Source organism: Triturus cristatus, chromosome 3_1 (assembly GCF_964204655.1).
Source record: "Triturus cristatus chromosome 3_1, aTriCri1.1, whole genome shotgun sequence".
In the NCBI taxonomy this organism is placed as follows: domain Eukaryota; kingdom Metazoa; phylum Chordata; class Amphibia; order Caudata; family Salamandridae; genus Triturus; species Triturus cristatus.
Window position 1 is genome coordinate 38,569,216 of NC_140583.1, and position 22,904 is coordinate 38,592,119.

Genomic DNA, 22,904 nt, shown 5'->3' on the forward strand with positions numbered 1-22,904 from the left:
TTCACTCACCCTCCTCCCCTGCTGCCCACGGCTCGCAAGGGTTGGGGAGCTGGTCACAGTGGGGATTGGCACAAGATCGGTCCTGCGACAAAGCCCTCATCATGCATGTAGTATGGCTGCGCGTGACATGGGGTTGCCGTTACATATGGTAATGAAGTGTTACTTTACATTAAAAAAGCCTAGCAATTGACTGAAAAACCACAACATTTAATGTGGTGTTATAATTAAGTATGGTAGCAATATTTTACTTTACATTAAAAAAACCTTAAAAATTCACTGAAAAAAACAAAGGTTAGAGTAACGTCATAGTTATGTAAATATTTCAGTGACAACGTAAGGTTTTACACTAAAAAAACACTGAAATTCACAAGTTATAGTAATCTCTCCAGTAACTATGACTTGTGCTGTAGAGTAACTATAACCCCGCCCTTTGCCACACACTGCTAATTACCTCCCATATTACACCACTCATGACATCACTGATAACATCATTGCAACATCCAAACTGATAATATCGATGACAACACTGCATGGCAGGGGCGTGAGTTATAGTTACTTTAGAGCATCTCCTTAATGATACTCACCTTAGTGAGAAAGAGAGGGAAGTTCTCACAGTCCAGTTTGGAGTTCAGCAAAGCACCAAACCCTTGGGGTCACTGGAAAACGAACAGATGTTCTTCTGAGCGAGGTGAGGAAGGAAACACCCTTTCATGGTAAGCTTGGGATCCAGGGAGGCAGGCAGCGAAGGTTAGTCTACTAATGATAGCATAATAAATTGCCCTTCAGACCCCGATGACCTGCAGGCCCTCATATTCCAGTGCTAGGATGCACACAATGGCTGCCACTGTACACCTAGTCTGACCTCTGACATTCCATACTGTGAAGTACTCACACTCTATCTCTGTGACAGCACCTCTAACCTGACCTCTGCTGTTGAGCGCTCACACTCTAGCTCCCCCAGAGAACCTCTAACCTGACCTAAGGTACCACCTACTCTAAAGTACTCACATGCTAGCTCCCCGGAGCACCTCTAACCTGACCTCTGGTACCACCTACTCTCAAGTACTCACAATCTAGCTCTCCAGAGCACCTCTAACCTGAACTCTGGTACCACCTACTCTCAAGTACTCACACTCTAGGTTGCCTAGAGCACTCCTAACCTAACCTCTGGTACCACCTACTCTCAAGTACTCACACTCTAGCTCCACCATAGCACCTCTAAGCTGACCTCTGGTACCCCCTACTCTCAAGTACTCACATTCTAGCTCCCCAGAGCACCTCTAACCTGATCATGGTACCACCTACTCTCAAGTACTCACACTCTAGCTCTCCAGAGCACCTCTAACCTGACCTCTGGTACCACCTACTTGCAAGTACTCACATTGTAGCTCTGGGAAACCACCTCTAACCTGACCTCTGGTACCACCTACTCTCAAGTATTCACACTCTAGCTCCACCAGAGCACCTATAACCTGACCTCTGGTACCACCTACTCTCAAGTACTCACAATCTAGCTCGGTGAGAGCACCTCTAACCTGACCTCTGCTACCACCTACTCTCAAGTACTCACACTCTAGCTCCACCAGAGCACCTATAACCTGTCCTCAGGTACCACCTACTCTCAAGTACTCACACTCTCGCTCCCCCAGAGCACCCCTAACCTAACCTCTGGTACCACCTACTCTCAAGTACTCACACTCTAGCTCTGGGAGAGCACCTCTAACCTGAACTCTGGTACCACTCACTCTCAAGTACTCACACTCTAGCTCTGGCAGAGCAACTCTAACCTGAACTCTGGTACCACCTACTCTCAAGTACTCACACTCTAGCTCTGCCCGAACACCTCTAACCTGTCCTCTGAATTACTCACACTCTAGCTACGTGACAGCACCTCTAGTCTGACCTCTGCTATGGAGCACTCACATTTTAGCTTCACCAGAGCACCTCTAACCTGACCTCTGGTAACACCTACTCTGAAGTACTCACACTCTAGCTCCCCAGAGAACCTGAAACCTGACCTCTGGTACCTTCTACTCTCAAGTACTCACACTCCAGCTCCTCCAGAGGACCCTTAACCTAACCTCTGGTACCACCTACTCTCAACTACTCACACTCTAGCTTCACCAGAGCACCTCTAAGCTTACCTCTGGTATGACCTACTCTCAAGTACTCACACTCTAGCTCCCCAGAGCTTCTCTAACCTGATCATGGTACCACATACTTTCCAGTACTCACACTCTAGCTCCACCAGAGCACCTGTAAGCTGATCTCTGGTACCACCTACTCTCACGTACTCACACTCTAGCTCCACCAGAGCACCTCTAACCTGACCTCAGGAACAACCTACTCTCAAGTACTCACAGTCTAGCTCCCCAGAGCACCTCTAACCTAACCTCTGGTACCACCTACTCTCAAGTACTCACACTCTAGCTCCACCAGAGCACCTCTAAGCTTACCTCTGGTACCACCTACTCTCAAGTACTCACAGTCTAGCTCCCCAGAGCACCTCTAACCTGACCTCTGGTAGCACCTACTCTCAAGTACTCACACTCTAGCTCCCCCAGAGCATCTCTAACCTGATCATGGTACCACTTACTCTCAAGTACTCACACTCTAGCTCCACCAGAGCACCTGTAAGCTGACCTCTGGTACCATCTACTCTCACGTACTCACACTCTAGCTTAACCAGAGCACCTCTAACCTGAACTCTGGAACAACCTACTCTCAAGTACTCACACTCTAGCTCTGGGAAAGCACCTCTAACCTGACGTCTGGTACCACCTACTCTCAAGTACTCACATTCTAGCTCAGTGGGAGTACCTCTAACCGGACCTCTGCTACCACCTACTCTCAAGTACTCATACTCTAGCTCCACCAGCCAGAGCACCTATAACCTGACCTCTGGTACCACCTACTCTCAAGGACTCACACTCTAGCTCCCCCAGAGCGCATCAAACCTGACCTCTGGTACCACCTACTCTCACGTACTCACTCTCTAGCTCAAACCAGAGCACCTCTAACCTGACCTTTGGTGCCACCTACTCTCAAGTACTCACATTCTAGCTCCCCAGAGCACCTCTAACCTAACCTCTGGTACCACCTACTCTCAAGTACTCACACCTTAGCTCTGGGAAAGCACCTCTAACCTGACGTCTGGTACCACCTACTCTCAAGTACTCACATTCTAGCTCAGTGAGAGTACCTCTAACCGGACCTCTGGTACCACCTACTCTCAAGTACTCATACTCTAGCTCCACCAGCCAGAGCACCTATAACCTGACCTCTGGTACCACCTACTCTCAAGGACTCACACTCTAGCTCCCCCAGAGCACATCAAACCTGACCTCTGGAAACCACCTACTCTGAAGTACTCACACTCTAGCTCCCCCAGAGCACATCAAACCTGACCTCTGGTACCACCTACTCTCAAGAACTCACACTCTAGCTCCCCCAGAGCAACTCTAACCTTACCTCTGGTACCACCTACTCTTAAGTACTTACACTCTCGCTCCCCACAGCACCTCTAACCTGACCTCTGAAACCACCTGCTCTCAAGTACCCACACTCTAGCTCCCCCAGAGCACCCCTAACCTAACTTCTGGTACCACCTACTCTCAAGTACTTACACTGTAGCTCGGTGAGAGCACCTCTAACCTGACCTCTTGTACCACCTACTCAGGTACTCACACTCTAGCTCTGGGAAGCAACTCTAACCTGACCTCTGGTACGACCTACTCTCATGTACTCACACTCTAGCTCCCCAGAGCTTCTCTAACCTGATCATGGTACCACATACTTTCCAGTACTCACACTCTAGCTCCACCAGAGCACCTGTAAGCTGATCTCTGGTACCACCTACTCTCACGTACTCACCCACTAGCTCCACCAGAGCACCTCTAACCTAACCTCTGGAACAACCTACTCTCAAGTACTCACACTCCAGCTCCCCCAGAGGACCCTTAACCTAACCTCTGGTACCACCTACTCTCAAGTACTCACACTCTAGCTCCACCAGAGCACCTCTAAGCTTACCTCTGGTACCACCTACTCTCAAGTACTCACAGTCTAGCTCCCCAGAGCACCTCTAACCTGACCTCTGGTAGCACCTACTCTCAAGTACTCACACTCTAGCTCCCCCAGAGCATCTCTAACCTGATCATGGTACCACTTACTCTCAAGTACTCACACTCTTGCTCCACCAGAGCACCTGTAAGCTGACCTCTGGTACCACCTACTCTCACGTACTCACACTCTAGCTCAACCAGAGCACCTCTAACCTGAACTCTGGAACAACGTACTCTGAAGTACTCACTCTCTAGCTCAAACCAGAGCACCTCTAACCTGTCCTCTGGTGCCACCTACTCTCAAGTACTCACATTCTAGCTTCCCAGAGCACCTCTAACCTGACCTCTTGTACCACCTACTCTCAAGTACTCACACTCTAGCTCCCCAGAGCACCTCTAACCTAACCTCTGGTACCACCTACTCTCAAGTACTCACACTCTAGCTCTGGGAAAGCACCTCTAACCTGACGTCTGGTACCACCTACTCTCAAGTACTCACATTCTAGCTCAGTGAGAGTACCTCTAACCGGACCTCTGGTACCACCTACTCTCAAGTACTCATACTCTAGCTCCACCAGCCAGAGCACCTATAACCTGACCTCTGGTACCACCTACTCTCAAGGACTCACACTCTAGCTCCCCCAGAGCACATCAAACCGGACCTCTGGTACCACCTACTCTGAAGTACTCACACTCTAGCTCCCCCAGAGCACATCAAACCTGACATCTGGTACCACCTACTCTCAAGAACTCACACTCTCGCTCCCCACAGCACCTCTAACCTGACCTCTGAAACCACCTGCTCTCAAGTACCCACACTCTAGCTCCCCCAGAGCACCCCTAACCTAACTTCTGGTACCACCTACTCTCAAGTACTTACACTGTAGCTCGGTGAGAGCACCTCTAACCTGACCTCTTGTACCACCTACTCTCAAGTACTCACACACTAGCTCCCCCAGAGCACCTCTAACCTGACCTCTGGTACCACCTACTCTCAGGTACTCACACTCTAGCTCTGGGAAGCACCTCTAACCTGACCTCTGGTACCACCTACTCTCAAGTACTCACATTCTAGCTCCCCCAGAGCACCTCTAACCTGACCTCTGGAACAACCTACTCTCAAGTACTCACGCTCTAGCTCCACCAGAGCACCTCTAAACTGACCTCTGGTACCACCTACTCTCAAGTACTCACACTCTAGCTCCCCCAGAGCACCCCTAACCTAACTTCTGGTACCACCTACTTTCAAGTACTTACACTGTAGCTGGCTGAGAGCACCTCTAACCTGACCTCTTGTACCACCTACTCTCAAGTACTCACACACTAGCTCCCCCAGAGCACCTCTAACCTGACCTCTGGTACCACCTACTTTCAGGTACTCACACTCTAGCTCTGGGAAAGCACCTCTAACCTGACCTCTGGTACCACCTACTCTCAAGTACTCACACTCTAGCTCCCCCAGAGCACCTCTAACCTGACCTCTGGTACCACCTACGCTCAAGTACTCACACTCTAGCTCCCCCAGAGCACCTCTAACCTGACCTCTGGTACCACCTACTCTCAAGTACTCACACTCTAGCTCCCCCAGAGCACCTCTGACCAGACCTATGCCACCATCTGCCGTGAAGTACTCACACTCTACCCTCGTAGAGCACCTCTACTCTGAACTCTAACACACATACTCTCAAGTACTCACACTGTAGCTCTGGTAGAGCACCTCTAGCCTGAACCCTGACACCACCTGCTCTGAAGTACTCACACCACTCGAGCACTGCTAAAGCACATCTAACCTAACCTCTATTGTGAAGTACTCATGCGAGAGCACCTCTGACCTGACCTTTGGCACCACCTACAGTGAAGTATTCACCCTCTAGCTCAGTGAGAACACCTCTAACCTGTCCTCTAAACCCCTAAACTGAGCGCTGACACCACCTGCTGTGAAGTACTCACACTCTTGGCCTCCTAGAGCCTCTCTAACTTGACCGCGTCTACCCCCTGCTATGAAGTACTCACACACTTGCTCCACCAGAGCACCTCTAACCTGACCTCTGGAACAACTTACTCTCAAGTACTCACGCTCTAGCTACAGCAGAGCACCTGTAAGCTGACCTCTGGTACCATCTACTCTCACGTACTCACACTCTAGCTTAACCAGAGCACCTCTAACCTGAACTCTGGAACAACCTACTCTCAAGTACTCACACTCTAGCTCTGGGAAAGCACCTCTAACCTGACGTCTGGTACCACCTACTCTCAAGTACTCACATTCTAGCTCAGTGAGAGTACCTCTAACCGGACCTCTGCTACCACCTACTCTCAAGTACTCATACTCTAGCTCCACCAGCCAGAGCACCTATAACCTGACCTCTGGTACCACCTACTCTCAAGGACTCACACTCTAGCTCCCCCAGAGCACATCAAACCTGACCTCTGGTACCACCTACTCTCACGTACTCACTCTCTAGCTCAAACCAGAGCACCTCTAACCTGACCTTTGGTGCCACCTACTCTCAAGTACTCACATTCTAGCTCCCCAGAGCACCTCTAACCTAACCTCTGGTACCACCTACTCTCAAGTACTCACACTCTAGCTCTGGGAAAGCACCTCTAACCTGACGTCTGGTACCACCTACTCTCAAGTACTCACATTCTAGCTCAGTGAGAGTACCTCTAACCGGACCTCTGGTACCACCTACTCTCAAGTACTCATACTCTAGCTCCACCAGCCAGAGCACCTATAACCTGACCTCTGGTACCACCTACTCTCAAGGACTCACACTCTAGCTCCCCCAGAGGACATCAAACCTGACCTCTGGAAACCACCTACTCTGAAGTACTCACACTCTAGCTCCCCCAGAGCACATCAAACCTGACCTCTGGCACCACCTACTCTCAAGAACTCACACTCTAGCTCCCCCAGAGCACCTCTAACCTTACCTCTGGTACCACCTACTCTTAAGTACTTACACTCTCGCTCCCCACAGCACCTCTAACCTGACCTCTGAAACCACCTGCTCTCAAGTACCCACACTCTAGCTCCCCCAGAGCACCCCTAACCTAACTTCTGGTACCACCTACTCTCAAGTACTTACACTGTAGCTCGGTGAGAGCACCTCTAACCTGACCTCTTGTACCACCTACTCTCAAGTACTCACACACTAGCTCCCCCAGAGTACCTCTAACCGGACCTCTGGTACCACCTACTCTCAAGTACTCACATTCTAGCTCAGTGAGAGTACCTCTAACCTGACCTCTTGTACCACCTACTCTCAAGTACTCACACACTAGCTCCCCCAGAGAACCTCTAACCTGACCTCTGGTACCACCTACTCTCAGGTACTCACACTCTAGCTCTGGGAAGCAACTCTAACCTGACCTCTGGTACGACCTACTCTCAAGTACTCACACTCTAGCTCCCCAGAGCTTCTCTAACCTGATCATGGTACCACATACTTTCCAGTACTCACAATCTAGCTCCACAAGAGCACCTGTAAGCTGATCTCTGGTACCACCTACTCTCACGTACTCACCCTCTAGCTCCACCAGAGCACCTCTAACCTAACCTCTGGAACAACCTACTCTCAAGTACTCACACTCCAGCTCCCCCAGAGGACCCTTAACCTAACCTCTGGTACCACCTACTCTCAAGTACTCACACTCTAGCTCCACCAGAGCACCTCTAAGCTTACCTCTGGTACCACCTACTCTCAAGTACTCACAGTCTAGCTCCCCAAAGCACCTCTAACCTGACCTCTGGTAGCACCTACTCTCAAGTACTCACACTCTAGCTCCCCCAGAGCATCTCTAACCTGATCATGGTACCACTTACTCTCAAGTACTCACACTCTTGCTCCACCAGAGCACCTGTAAACTGACCTCTGGTACCACCTACTCTCACGTACTCACACTCTAGCTCAACCAGAGCACCTCTAACCTGAACTCTGGAACAACGTACTCTGAAGTACTCACTCTCTAGCTCAAACCAGAGCACCTCTAACCTGTCCTCTGGTGCCACCTACTCTCAAGTACTCACACTCTAGCTCCACCAGAGCACCTGTAAGCTGACCTCTGGTACCATCTACTCTCACGTACTCACACTCTAGCTTAACCAGAGCACCTCTAACCTGAACTCTGGAACGACCTACTCTCAAGTACTCACACTCTAGCTCTGGGAAAGCACCTCTAACCTGACGTCTGGTACCACCTACTCTCAAGTACTCACATTCTAGCTCAGTGAGAGTACCTCTAACCGGACCTCTGGTACCACCTACTCTCAAGTACTCATACTCTAGCTCCACCAGCCAGAGCACCTATAACCTGACCTCTGGTACCACCTACTCTCAAGGACTCACACTCTAGCTCCCCCAGAGCACATCAAACCTGACATCTGGTACCACCTACTCTCAAGTACTTACACTGTAGCTCGGTGAGAGCACCTCTAACCTGACCTCTTGTACCACCTACTCTCAAGTACTCACACACTAGCTCCCCCAGAGCACCTCTAACCTGACCTCTGGTACCACCTACTCTCAGGTACTCACACTCTAGCTCTGGGAAGCACCTCTAACCTGACCTCTGGTACCACCTACTCTCAAGTACTCACATTCTAGCTCCCCCAGAGCACCTCTAACCTGACCTCTGGAACAACCTACTCTCAAGTACTCACGCTCTAGCTCCACCAGAGCACCTCTAAACTGACCTCTGGTACCACCTACTCTCAAGTACTCACACTCTAGCTCCCCCAGAGCACCCCTAACCTAACTTCTGGTACCACCTACTTTCAAGTACTTACACTGTAGCTGGGTGAGAGCACCTCTAACCTGACCTCTTGTACCACCTACTCTCAAGTACTCACACACTAGCTCCCCCAGAGCACCTCTAACCTGACCTCTGGTACCACCTACTTTCAGGTACTCACACTCTAGCTCCGGGAAAGCACCTCTAACCTGACCTCTGGTACCACCTACTCTCAAGTACTCACACTCTAGCTCCCCCAGAGCACCTCTAACCTGACCTCTGGTACCACCTACGCTCAAGTACTCACACTCTAGCTCCCCCAGAGCACCTCTAACCTGACCTCTGGTACCACCTACTCTCAAGTACTCACACTCTAGCTCCCCCAGAGCACCTCTGACCAGACCTATGCCACCATCTGCCGTGAAGTACTCACACTCTACCCTCGTAGAGCACCTCTACTCTGAACTCTAACACACATACTCTCAAGTACTCACACTGTAGCTCTGGTAGAGCACCTCTAGCCTGAACCCTGACACCACCTGCTCTGAAGTACTCACACCACTCGAGCACTGCTAAAGCACATCTAACCTAACCTCTGTTGTGAAGTACTCATGCGAGAGCACCTCTGACCTGACCTTTGGCACCACCTACAGTGAAGTATTGACCCTCTAGCTCAGTGAGAACACCTCTAACCTGTCCTCTAAACCCCTAAACTGAGCGCTGACACCACCTGCTGTGAAGTACTCACACTCTTGGCCTCCTAGAGCATCTCTAACTTGACCGCGTCTACCCCCTGCTGTGAAGTACTCACACACTTGCTCCACCAGAGCACCTCTAACCTGACCTCTGGAACAACTTACTCTCAAGTACTCACGCTCTAGCTACAGCAGAGCACCTCTAACCTGACCTCTGGAACAACTTACTCTCAAGTACTCACGCTCTAGCTCCAGCAGAGCACCTCTAAACTGACCTCTGGTACCACCTACTCTCAAGTACTTACACTCTCGCTCCCCACAGCACCTCTAACCTGAAGTACTCACACTCCAGGCCTCCTAGAGCACCTCCAACCTGGCCTTTGACCTCTGAAAGTACTCACACTCTAAGCCTCCGAGAGCATCTCTAAGCTGACCTCTGACCTCTCAAGTACTCACACTCTAGCTCTTTGAGAGCACCTCTGACCTGGCCTTTGACCTCTGAAGTACTCACACTCTAGGCCTCCCAGAGCACCTCTAACCTGGCCTTTGACCTCTGAAGTACTCACACTATAGGCCTGCTGGAGCACCTCCAACCTGGCCTTTGACCTCTGAAGTACTTGCGCTCTAGCTCTGCCAGAGCACCTCCCTCCGGACCCTTAACGCCCCTGCGCTCCGTTTTTGGGGCGCCCACGCAGCAGCTCTTCCAGTGCACCTCACACCTGCCGGGCCGTGTCCCTCGAGGAGCTAGCTGTGACCCGGAGGCAGAAGAGGAGGCGGAGAGATGCACGAGCGCAGTGACAAGGAGCTGAGGAGATGGATGGGTGGGGGAGTCGCGGAGAGGAGGGCGGATTCACCAGGAACCCAGACCGCACCTTTGCAGAACAACTACAGATGTTTTGCATAAATTACCATTTTTACCGTTTATCTTTGATCTGCAAATACAACCTAATGCATTTTTTAAACCAATATGGATGTGCGAGCGCTGGGATTAAAGGGGAGGGGGAACTGTCAAAACATGATAATTTACAGCAATTAAAATTCGCGATTAGCATAATTTATGGCGCATATTAATGGCGGTGTTCGGGAAGCAGCTGAAAGATGAGCACCCCATGCAGGCGGGTTCCATGTCCTGAATCCCTCATGCCCCTGCCTGCCCCCCTCAGCACAGGGGCTCCCATGTCCTGAATCCCTCATGCCCCTGCACCCCCCTCAGCACAGACGCTCCCATGTCCTGAATCCCTCATGCCCCACCCCCCTCATCACAGCGGCTCATGTGACCTGACTCACTCGAATCCTCCTGCCCCTGTCTGCCCCTCGAGGGTACAGCTGCTCCCATGTCCTGAATCCCTCATTTCCCTGCCCCCCTCAGCACAGCGGCTCCCATGTCCTGAATCCCTCATGCCCTTGCCCCCCCTCAGCACAGCGGCTCCCATGTCCTGAATCACTCATGCCCCTGCCCCCCTCAGCACAGAGGCTCCCATGTCCTGATTCCCTCATGCCCCTGCCCCCCCTCAGCACAGAGGCTCCCATGTCCTGAATCCCTCATGCCCCTGCCTGCCCCCCTCATCACAGCGGCTTCCATGTCCTTAATCCCTCATGACCCTGCCTGACCCCCCTCATCACAGCGGCGCCTGTGCCCTGAGTCACTCGAATCCTCCTGCCCCTGTTTGCCCCTCCAGGGCACAGCTGCTCCCATGTCCTGAATCCCTCATGCCCTTGCCCCCCCTCAGCACAGCGGCTCCCATGTCCTGAATCCCTCATGCCCTTGCCCCCCCTCATCACAGTGGCTCCCATGTCCTGAATCCCTCATGCCCCTGCTCCCCCTCAGCACAGAGGCTCCCATGTCCTGAATCCCTCATGCCCCTTCCTGCCCCTCCTCATCACAGCGGCACCCATGTCCTGAATCCCTCATGCCCCTGCCCCCCCTTAGCACAGCGGCTCCCATGTCCTGAATCCCTCATGCCCCGCCCCCCTTCATCACAGGGGCTCCCATGTCCTGAATCCCTCATGCCCCTGCCTGCCCCTCTAATCACAGCGGCTCCCATGTCTTGAATACCTCATGCTCCTGCCGGCCCCCCTCAGCACAGAGGCTCCCATGTCCTGAATCCCTCATGCCCCTGCCTGCCCCCCTCAGCACAGTGGCTCCCATGTCCTGAATCCCTCATGCCCCTGCTCCCCCTCAGCACAGAGGCTCCCATGTCCTGAATCCCTCATGCCCCTTCCTGCCCCTCCTCATCACAGCGGCACCCATGTCCTGAATCCCTCATGCCCCTGCCCCCCCAGCACAGCGGCTCCCATGTCCTGAATCCCTCATGCCCCGCCCCCCTTCATCACAGGGGCTCCCATGTCCTGAATCCCTCATGCCCCTGCCTGCCCCCACTCATCACAGCGGCTCCCATGTCCTGAATCCCTCATGCCCCTGCCGGCCCCCCTCAGCACAGAGGCTCCCATGTCCTGAATCCCTCATGCCCCTGCCTGTCCCCCTCAGCACAGTGGCTCCCATGTCCTGAATGCCTCATGCCCCACCCCCCTCATCACAGCGGCTCCTGTGACCTGACTCACTCGAATCCTCCTGCCCCTGTCTTCCCCTCCAGGGCACAGCTGCTCCCATGTCCTGAATCCTTCATGCCCTTGCCACCCCTCAGCACAGCGGCTCCCATGTCCTGAATCCCTCATGCCCCTGCCTTCCCCCCTCAGCAGAGGGACTCCCATGTCCTGAATCCCTCATGCCCCTGAACACCCCTCATCACAGTGGCTCCCATGTCCTAAATCCCTCATGCCGCTGCCTTCACCCCTCATCACAGCGGCTCCCATGTCCTGAATCCCTCATGCCCCTGCCCCCCCTCAGCACAGAGACTCCCATGTCCTGAATCCCTCATGCCCCTTCCTGCCTCTCCTCATCACAGCGGCACCCATGTCCTGAAAACCTCATGCCCCTGCCCCCCCTCAGCACAGCGGCTCCCATGTCCTGAATCCCTCATGCCCCGCCCCCCTTCATCACAGGGGCTCCCATGTCCTGAATCCCTCATGCCCCTGCCTGCCGCCCCTCATCACAGCGGCTCCCATGTCCTGAATCCCTCATGCCGCTGCCGGCCCCCCTCAGCACAGAGGCTCCCATGTCCTGAATCCCTCATGCCCCTTCCTGCCCCCCTCAGCACAGTGGCTCCCATGTCCTGAATCCCTCATGCCCCACCCCCCTCATCACAGCGGCTCTTGTGACCTGACTCACTCGAATCCTCCTGCCCCTGTCTGACCCTCCAGGGCACAGCTGCTCCCATTTCCTGAATCCCTCATGCCCTTGCCCCCCCTCATCACAGTGGCTCCCATGTCCTGAATCCCTCATGCCCCTGCCTTCCTCCCTCATCACAGCGGCTCCCATGTCCTGAATCCCTCATGCCCCTGCCCCCCTCAGCACAGAGGCTCCCATGTCCTGAATCCCTCATGCCCTTGCCACCCCCTCATCACAGTGGCTCCCATGTCCTGAATCCCTCATGCCCCTGCCTTCCCCCCTCATCACATCGGCTCCCATGTCCTGAATCCCTCATGTCCCGCCCCCCTTCATCACAGGGGCTCCCATGTCCTGAATCCCTCATGCCCCTGCCTGCCCCCCTCATCACAGTGGCTCCCATGTCCTGAATCCCTCAGGCCCCTGCCGGCCCACCTCAGCACAGAGGCTCCCATGTCCTGAATCCCTCATGCACCTGCCTGCCCCCCTCAGCACAGTGGCTCCCATGTCCTGAATTCCTCATGCCCCGCCCCCCTTCATCACAGCGGCTCCCATGTCCTGAATCCCTCATGCCCCTACCGGCCCCCTCAGCACAGAAGCTCCCATGTCCTGAATCCCTCATGCCCCTGCCTGCCCCCCTCAGCACAGTGGCTCCCATGTCCTGAATTCCTCATGCCCCTGCCTGCCCCCCTCATCACAGCGGCTCCCATGTCCTGAATCCCTCATGCATCTGCCTCGCCTCAGCACAGAGGCTCCCATGTCCTGAATCCCACATGCCCCCCCCCCCCCTAATCACAGCGGCTCCTGTGACCTGACTCACTTGAATCCTTCTGCCCCTGTCAGCCCCTCCTGGGCACAGCAGCTCCCATGTCCTGAATCTCTCATGCCCCTGCTTGCCCCCCCTCATCACAGCGCCTCCCATGTCCTGAATCCCTCATGCCCCTGCCTGCCCTCCCTCGTCACAGCGGCCCCCATGTCCTGAATCCCTCATGCCCCGCCCCCCCATCACAGCGGCTCCTGTGACCTGACTCACTCAAATCCTCCTGCCCCTCTCTGCCCCTCTTGCTCACAACGGCTCTCATGTCCTGAATCCCTCATGCCCCTGCACCCCCAGCAGAGAGGCTCCCATGCCCTGAATCCCTCATGCCCCTGCCCCCCCTCAGCACAGAGGTTCCCGTGTCCCGAATACCTCATGCCCCGCCCCCCTCATCACAGCGGCTCCTGAGACCTGACTCACTCGAATCCTCCTGCCCCTGTTTGCCCCTCTTGGGCACAGAGGCTCTTATGTCCTGATTCCCTTATGCCCCTGCCTGTCCCCCTCATCACAGCGGCTCCCATCTCCTGAATCCCTCATGCCCCTGTCTGCCCTCCCTCTGCACAGAGGCTCCTATGTCCTGAATCCGTCATGCCCCTTCCTGCCCCCCTCAGCACAGAGGCTCCCATGTCCTCAATCCCTCATGCCCCATCCCCCTCATCATAGCGGCTCCTGTGCCCTGAGTCACTTGAATCCTCCTGCCCCTATCTACTCCTCCTCAGCACAGCAGCTCCCATGTCCTGAATCCCTCATGCCCCTGCCCCCCCTCAGCACAGGGGCTCCCATGTCCTGAATCCCTCATGCCCCTGCCAGCCCCCCCTAAGCACAGAGGCTCCCATGTCCTGAATCCCTCATGCCCCTGTCCCCCCTCAGCAGAGAGGTTCCCATGTCCTGAATCCCTCATGCTCCTGCCACCCCCCTCATCACAGTGGCTCCCATGTCCTTAAATCCCTCATCCCCTGTCTGCCCCTCCTCAGCACAGAGGCTCCCATGTCCTGAATCCCTCATGCCCCGCCCCCCTCATCATAGCGGCTCCTGTGCCCTGAGTCACTCGAATCCTCCTGCCCTGTCTACCCTTCCTCAGCACAGCAGCTACCATGTCCTGAATCCCTCATGCCCCTGCCCCCCCTCAGCACAGGGGCTCCCATGTCCTGAATCCCTCATGCCCCTGCCCCCCTCAGCACAGAGGCTCTTGTGTCCTGAATCCCTCATGCCACTGCCCCCCTCAGCACAGGGGCTCCTATGTCCTGAATCCCTCATGCCCCTGTCCCCCCTCAGCACAGAGGTTCCCATGTCCTGAATCCCTCATGCTCCTGCCACCCCCCTCATCACAGTGGCTCCCATGTCCTTAAATCCCTCATCCCCTGTCTGCCCCTCCTCAGCACAGAGGCTCCCATGTCCTGAATCCCTCATGCCCCGCCCCCCTCATCATAGCGGCTCCTGTGCCCTGAGTCACTCGAATCCTCCTGCCCTGTCTACCCTTCCTCAGCTCAGCAGCTACCATGTCCTGAATCCCTCATGCCCCTGCCCCCCCTCAGCACAGGGGCTCCCATGTCCTGAATCCCTCATGCCCCTGCCCCCCTCAGCACAGATGCTCTTGTGTCCTGAATCCCTCATGCCACTGCCTGCCCCCCCTCATCACAGCGGCTCCCATGTTGTGAATCCCTCATGCCCCTGCCTGCCGCCCCTCATCATAGCGGCTCCCATGTCCTGAATCCTTCATGCCCCTGCCTGCCCCCCTCATCACAGCGGCTCCTGTGACCTGACTCACTCGAATCCTCCTGCCCCTGTCTTCCCCTCCTCAGCACAGCAGCTCCCATGTCCTGTTAGAAAGGGTAGACGGACCGGGAGGGTCGGCCGTGGTCAGGAGGAGAGGTCTCCGGGGAGAGCCGTCTCCAGCGATCGTACAGACAAGTAACTTCCCCCCCACAGACAGATACCACACACGGATAAGGTTCAGTGTTCTTTATAAGCACTTCTTAAGGTACGGTTGAATGGTACAAGGAGGTCTGGACTCAGGGGTCCCCTCGATTCGAGTCTCTCAAAGCAGGGTAAGGGGTAGCGGGACAGTCTGTCTACCAGTCAGGTAGTTCTGATGAGATGATGACTAGCTCACAATCCTCGAGCTTGGTGGTTTAGTTGGTACGGGCCGCGGCAGCGCCAGCAGGTCCCGGTTGAGATGGTCGGTACACGGTCCGCGGCAGCGCCAGCAGGTCCCGGAAAGATGGTCGATGTACGGTCCGCGGCAGCGCCAGCAGGTCCCGGTGAGGATGGTCGTTACAACGGGCCGCGGCAGCGCCAGCCGGTCCCGACGAGGATGGTCGTTACAACGGGCCGCGGCAGCGCCAGCAGGTCCCGACGAGGATGGATGTTGCAGAAGGCCGCGGCAGCGCCAGCAGGCAGGACGATGGTTCACAAGAGCGGGCTACGGCAGCGCCAGTAGTCCGTCAAGGCTGAGTTCTCTCGGTGTCTCTCGACTCCAGGATACAACTGCCTTCCTGCTCCGGAGTTGCCCCAGTTATAGGGCAGGCGCCCTTTGATGTCCGGACCCTCGCACTTGGAGGTCGGAGGGCCCGGGATGAAGGTGTCCAGACACCCAGCAGGGGGTGGAGCCAGCGCCTGGGGGAGCTGGAGGCGATCGGCACCTGGCGGGGGAAGAGCTCTTGACACTTCGTTCTCCCATTGACTTGCCAAGTGGTCCGCTCACCTCCTGGGTGGAGGGTGGTGCCGGGATGTCGGGGCCGGCCAGGCCCGGGGTTAGGGTCGGGCCGAGGCCACGCGGCCTCGTGGTGCAGGGCCCAAGATGGCGGCTTGAACCGGCCGGGGGAGCCGGTGGGGCTGGGCCCCGTGATGGGTAGAGGTCCGAGGGCAGAAGATCCGTCGGGAGACGGGGTACAGGTGCTTTTCGTGGGTTATGCCTGGTGGGCCGGAGCTCGGGCCCTGTCGTGCGGGGAGGGAGCAAGCCCTTCGTGTGGCCTGTCCAACATGCGTCCCCCCCAGCTGAAGGCGGGGAGAGTCACCCATCTCCTTGGGGACTGTTAGAAAGGGTAGATGGACCGGGAGGGTCGGCCGGGGACAGGAGGAGAGGTCTCCGGGGAGAGCCGTCTCCAGCGATCGTACAGACAAGTAACTTCCCCCCCACAGACAGATACCACACACGGATAAGGTTCAGTGTTCTTTATACGCACTTCTTAAGGTACGGTTGAATGGTACAAGGACTCAGGGGTCCCCTCGATTCAAGTCTCTCAAAGCAGGGTAAGGGGTAGCGGGACAGTCTGTCTACCAGTCAGGTAGTTCGGATGAGATGATGACTAGCTCACAATCCTCGAGCTTGGTGGCTTAGTTGGTACGGGCCGCGGCAGCGCCAGCAGGTCCCGGTTGAGATGGTCGGTACACGGTCCGCGGCAGCGCCAGCAGGTCCCGGAAAGATGGTCGATGTACGGTCCGCGGCAGCGCCAGCAGGTCCCGGTGAGGATGGTCGTTACAACGGGCCGCGGCAGCGCCAGCAGGTCCCGACGAGGATGGAGGTTGCAGAAGGCCGCGGCAGCGCCAGCAGGCAGGACGATGGTTCACAAGAGCGGGCTACGGTAGCGCCAGTAGTCCGTCAAGGCTGAGTTCTCTCGGTGTCTCTCGACTCCAGGATACAACTGCCTTCCTGCTCCGGAGTTGCCCCAGTTATAGGGCAGGCGCCCTTTGATGTCCGGACCCTCGCACTTGGAGGTCGGAGGGCCCGGGATGAAGGTGTCCAGACACCCAGCAGGGGGTGGAGCCAGCGCCTGGGGGAGCTGGAGGCGATCGGCACCTGGCGGGGGGAAGAGCTCTTGACACTTCGTTCTCCCATTGACCTGCCAAGTGGTCCGCTCACCTCCTGGGTGGAGGGTGGTGCCGGGATGTCGGGGCCGGCCAGGCCCGGGGTTAGGGTCGGCCCGAGGCCACGCGGCCTCGTGGTGCAGGGCCCAAGATGGCGGCTTGAACCGGCCGGGGGAGCCGGTGGGGCTGGGCCCCGTGATGAGTAGAGGTCCGAGGGCAGAAGATCCGTCGGGAGACGGGGTACATGTGATTTTCGTGGGTTATGCCTGGTGGGCCGGAGCTCGGGCCCTGTCGTGCGGGGAGGGACCAAGCCCTTCGTGTGGCCTGTCCAACATGCGTCCCCCCCAGCTGAAGGCGGGGAGAGTCACCCATCTCCTTGGGGACTCTCTTCGTCGAGGCGGAAAAAGCGGGACAGGCCATCCGCGTTGGCGTGGTCTTGGCCTGGTCGGTGCTCCACAGTGAAGTCCATTCCCTGCAGGGAAATGGACCAGCGCAAGAGTTTTGGGTTCTCCCCCCGCATCTGCATCAGCCACTGCAGGGGTCGATGGTCGGTTTGTACCCGGAAGTGGGTACCGAAGAGATAGGGCCAGAGCTTTTTGAGGGCCCACACCACTGCGAAGGCCTCCCTCTCGATGGTGCTCCAGCGCTGTTCTCGGGCCAGGAGACGTCGACTGATGAAGGCCACCGGCTGGTCATGACCCTCGGGGTTTAACTGAGAAAGGACGGCCCCGATGCCGTGGTCGGAGGCGTCGGTCTGTACCACGAATTCCTGACTGTAATCGGGGGCCTGGAGCACAGGGGCGGTGCACAGGGCGGCCTTCAGCTTCTCGAAGGCCGCTTGACAATCGGGGGTCCAGTTAATCCGCTTCGGCTGGTTCTTGGACGTGAGACCCGTGAGGGGCCCCACGATGCTGCCGTAGTCTCTCACGAACCGCCGGTAGTAGCCGGTGAGCCCCAAGAAGGCTCGGACCTCGGTCTGGGTGACGGGGGGCTGCCAGGACTGGATGGCAGCAATCTTAAGTTGTAGCGGGGCCACCAGCCCGCTTCCCACTTGGTGCCCAAGGTAGGTCACAGACCCTTGGCCAATTTGGCACTTGCTGGCCTTAATTGTGAGACCGGCCCGCTGGAGGGCCTGTAGGACCTCTTGGAGGTGACGGAGGTGGTCGGGCCAGTGGCGGCTGTATACAGCGATATCGTCCAGGTAGGCAGCGCTGAACTCTTCGAGCCCCGCCAAGACCTGGTTCACAAGGCGTTGAAACGTGGCGGGGGCATTCTTCATGCCGAAGGGCATGACCTTGAATTGGTAGTGGCCATCGGGGGTAGAGAAGGCTGACCGTTCCTGAGCCCTGGGTGTGAGGCCGATCTGCCAGTAGCCCGCTGTTAGGTCGAAGATACTGAGGTAGCGGGCGGCCCCCAGCCGGTCGATCAGCTCGTCTGCTCGGGGAATCGGATGAGCGTCGGTCCGGGTGACAGCGTTCAAGCCCCGGTAGTCGACGCAGAATCTCAGTTCAGGTGCGGTACCGGGGGCAGCGGCTTTGGGAACCAATACAACCGGACTGGCCCAGGGACTGTCCGAGGGCTCGATGACCCCGATTGTGAGCATCTTGGCCACTTCCTCCTGTATGCAGGCCCGTACCCAATCTGGTACGCGGTAGGCCCGGTGTCGGACAGGGGGACTGTCCCCGGTGTCCACGTCGTGCAAACACCACGGGGTGACCCCGGGGGTGAGGGAGAACAGGGTAGCGAACTGCAGCAGGAGGTTCCGGCAGCCCTGGCGTTGCTCCGAAGTGAGGGCGTCAGAGAGCCGGACCCCGTCCACGGAGCCGTCATTCTCCTGAGTTTTCAGAAGATCCGGGAGGGGTTCGGAGTCTTCCTCTGCCCCACTGTCCGTAGCCATCAGGAGGCTGAGTTCTGAGCGCACAAAGTGTGGTTTGAGTCGGTTGGTGTGGAGGACCCGGAGGGGGTTCCGGGAGGTCCCCAGGTCGATGAGGTAAGTGACGGGGCTTTTGCGCTCGACCACTTTGAAGGGCCCCGTCCACTTATCTTGCAAGGCACATGGTTCGGTGGGGGACATCACCCACACTTGTTGTCCAGGCTCGAACTCAACGGAGGAGGCATTGTGATCATACCACCTCTTCATGTCCTCCTGGCTGGCCTCGAGGTTCGCCTTGGCCATCTGTCTGAAGCGCCGGGTCTGATTGCGTAGGGCCAGGATGTATTTGAAGACGTCTGGAGGGGTCTTTAGGGGGGCCATCTCCCAACCTTCTTTTACTAGGCTGAGGGGCCCTCGCACAGGGTGCCCGTACAGGAGTTCGAAAGGGCTAAACCTGAGGGACTTCTGGGGAACTTCTCGGTAAGCGAAGAGGAGGCACGGGAGTAGTACATCCCACTGGCGACGGAGGGGCTCTTCCAATCCCCCAATCATCCCCTTGAGAGTGCGGTTAAACCGCTCCACTAGTCCGTTCCCTTGGGGGTGATAGGGGGTCGTGAATCTGTAGGTGACCCCGCATTGTTGCCAGAGGGACTTCATGTATTTGGATATAAAGTTCGTGCCTCGGTCGCTGACGACTTCTCGGGGGAAGCCTACCCGGGAGAAAATCCCCATTAGGGCCCGGCCAACCACCGGAGCTGTCACGGTCCGTAGGGGCACCGCCTCGGGGTATCGGGTGGCATGGTCCACCAGTACTAAGATGAACCTGTGTCCTTGTGCCGTGCGGGGGTCCAGAGGCCCCACAATGTCTATCCCCACCCTCTCGAACGGGGTGGTGACCACAGGGAAGGGTTGCAGAGGGGCTTTCAGCTTCCGACCACTCTTCCCGCTGGCTTGGCATGTGGGGCAAGATCGGCAGTGGTTCAGGACGTCGTTCCTCATTTTCGGCCAGAAAAAGTGGGTCACTAGGCGGCTGTACGTTTTGTCCTGGCCCAGGTGTCCAGCCAGGGGGACATCGTGTGCCAGGTTGAGCAGAAAGTCTCTGAAGCGGAGAGGTACCACCAGTACTCGACCGGCCCCCAGCTCGGCGATTCTTTGCTCGCTGTACAGCAGGTCGTTATCCCAGTAGACCCAGTGAGTTCCGGTGGAGTCCCCTGCGTTCTGGGCGCTGGCTTGTTGGCGGAGTCCCTCGAGGGAGGGACAGGTCTTTTGTTCCTGGCGGAACTGTTCTTGGGTGGGTCCCCCTTCTTGACGCCACTGGGCCAGGTCAGGAAGGTCCTGGGATTGCGCGTCCCCTTCGGTCGTCGGGTCTGGGAGGCTGGCCTTGTCATTGTCTTCTACTGGGGCGACCGGGGGCGGAGGTGCCGGCCATTCCGGTTCTTCTGATCGAGGGACGGCACGGGCGGCCATGGACCGGGTGGTTATGCAGGCCCAGTCCGGGAGGCCCAGCATCCCCAGGTGCTCCCTTCTCTCAACTGTGGCCCACGGGGAACTCTCGAGGTCATTCCCCAGGAGGCAGTCCACGGGGGCATCGTCCCGGACCGTCACCTTCAACAGGCCGGAGACCCCTCCCCATTCGAATGGGACGCAGGCCATTTGACACATACTTTCAGAGTTGTCTGCCGAGCGGACGGGGCAGAGAATGTTCGGCAGGATCTGCTCGGGCTTCACCAGGTGACAGCGGACGGCCGTCACACTGGCGCCTGTGTCACGCAAGGCCTCGGCTCGCTGTCCATTAATTGTCACCCACTGACCGTATTTCCTGGTGTTAGCTGGTAGGGGAGCCCGCGGGACCATGTCTCTTCCCCCTAAGCACGCCAGGACCATGGCGGCCAGCTCCCACTCTTGCTGGGCCGGCTCATACTCTTCTTGTTCCTCCGATGATCGCTCTTCCCCCAGGGCGGCGGCAGCTACCTGGCGGGGCTTGGGTGCTTGGTTCTGCGGGCAGCTCGGGTCATTGGCGTAGTGGCCCACTCGCTGGCATCGGTGGCACGTGACGTTGGCTCGGGCCCCAGGACGCCACGGGGGGTTGCCCCGGCCGGCCGGAGGCGGGGTGCTGGTCACGGGTGTTGTTGGCAAGGCGTCTCTCCCTCGCCCCTGGCCCCCTCCTCCTCCCCGAGGACGGTGCTGGCCTGGGTTGCTTCTGTTCTGTTCGTGTGGCCCCCTCCGGCCCACTCGGGTGCTTTCCCATCGGTCAGCTTCGGCGGCGAGCTGCCGGGGGTCAGTCAGCTTACTGTCGAGGAGGTGCTGCCTGAGCTCGACGAAACAGTTGTTCGACAGGTGCTCCCATACCATAAGGTTAAAGAGTTGTTCGTAAGTGGTGACATGGCTCCCCTTTATCCAACCCTCGAAGGCACGGTTGAAATAGTTCACGTATTCTACCCAAGTGGTACCTGGGATCCGGGTGCAATCTCTGAACCTCTGGCGGTACATCTCGGGTGTGAGGCCGTAGCGGGTGAGGAGGGCAGCCTTCATGTGGTCGTAGGACGACATTTGGTGATCTGGGAGCTGCAGTAGGGCATCGCGACCCTCGTTGATAAACCTCCCCCAAAGTCCGGCTCCCCAATCACTCCGGTCGATCCGGTGGGAGGTCATGGCGATCTCGTAGGCTTTAAACCACTGTTGTATGTCGTCTTCTCGGACATACTCGCGGACAACATCCTTGGGGATGTGGACTTTTTTCTCGATTGGCCCTGGGGTGTGTGGTCGCTCAGGCACCCCCAGTTCTTTATTTTGTTTCCGAAGTTCTATCTCCGCTAGTTGGCGCTCGTGCTCGAGCGTTATTTTTTTCTCCTCCAGCTCTCTCTGTCTCTGCTTCTCTTCTCGTTCATCTCGGAGCCGCATATGCTCGAGGTTGAGTTTCTGTTCAGCTAACTTGAGTTCCCCATCCATCTTGAGTCGTGCCATTTCCAACTCGTGCAATCTGGTTCTTTCTCTTTCTCGGATCTCCTCCTGCGAGAGGCCCGTTCCCCGCTCCTCGGGAGCCGTGGCGTTCCCCTCTGGTGTGATGCTGCTTTGGTCGGAGGGTCCGGCGACCCCAGTTTCTGTCCACGACTCTAGGGCGTGCTTTAGATCATCCTTGGTACTCAGGCCGGTGGTAGCAATGCCAAGTTCTATGCAGAATTGTCTCAGTTCGCGGTGGTTGTATTCTTCTAATTTATCCATTTGGAAATTCTTGGTGGAGCTGCTATCTTTGGCTGACATCGTGTTTTTGTCGTGGGGTGAGCTACTCTCTGTACGATTATGCGTTGATTCGGATCGCGCCGCTGGCCACCAATGTTAGAAAGGGTAGATGGACTGGGAGGGTCGGCCGGGGACAGGAGGAGAGGTCTCCGGGGAGAGCCGTCTCCAGTGATCGTACAGACAAGTAACTTCCCCCCCACAGACAGATACCACACACGGATAAGGTTCAGTGTTCTTTATACGCACTTCTTAAGGTACGGTTGAATGGTACAAGGAGGTCTGGACTCAGGGGTCCCCTCGATTCAAGTCTCTCAAAGCAGGGTAAGGGGTAGCGGGACAGTCTGTCTACCAGTCAGGTAGTTCGGATGAGATGATGACTAGCTCACAATCCTCGAGCTTGGTGGCTTAGTTGGTACGGGCCGCGGCAGCGCCAGCAGGTCCCGGT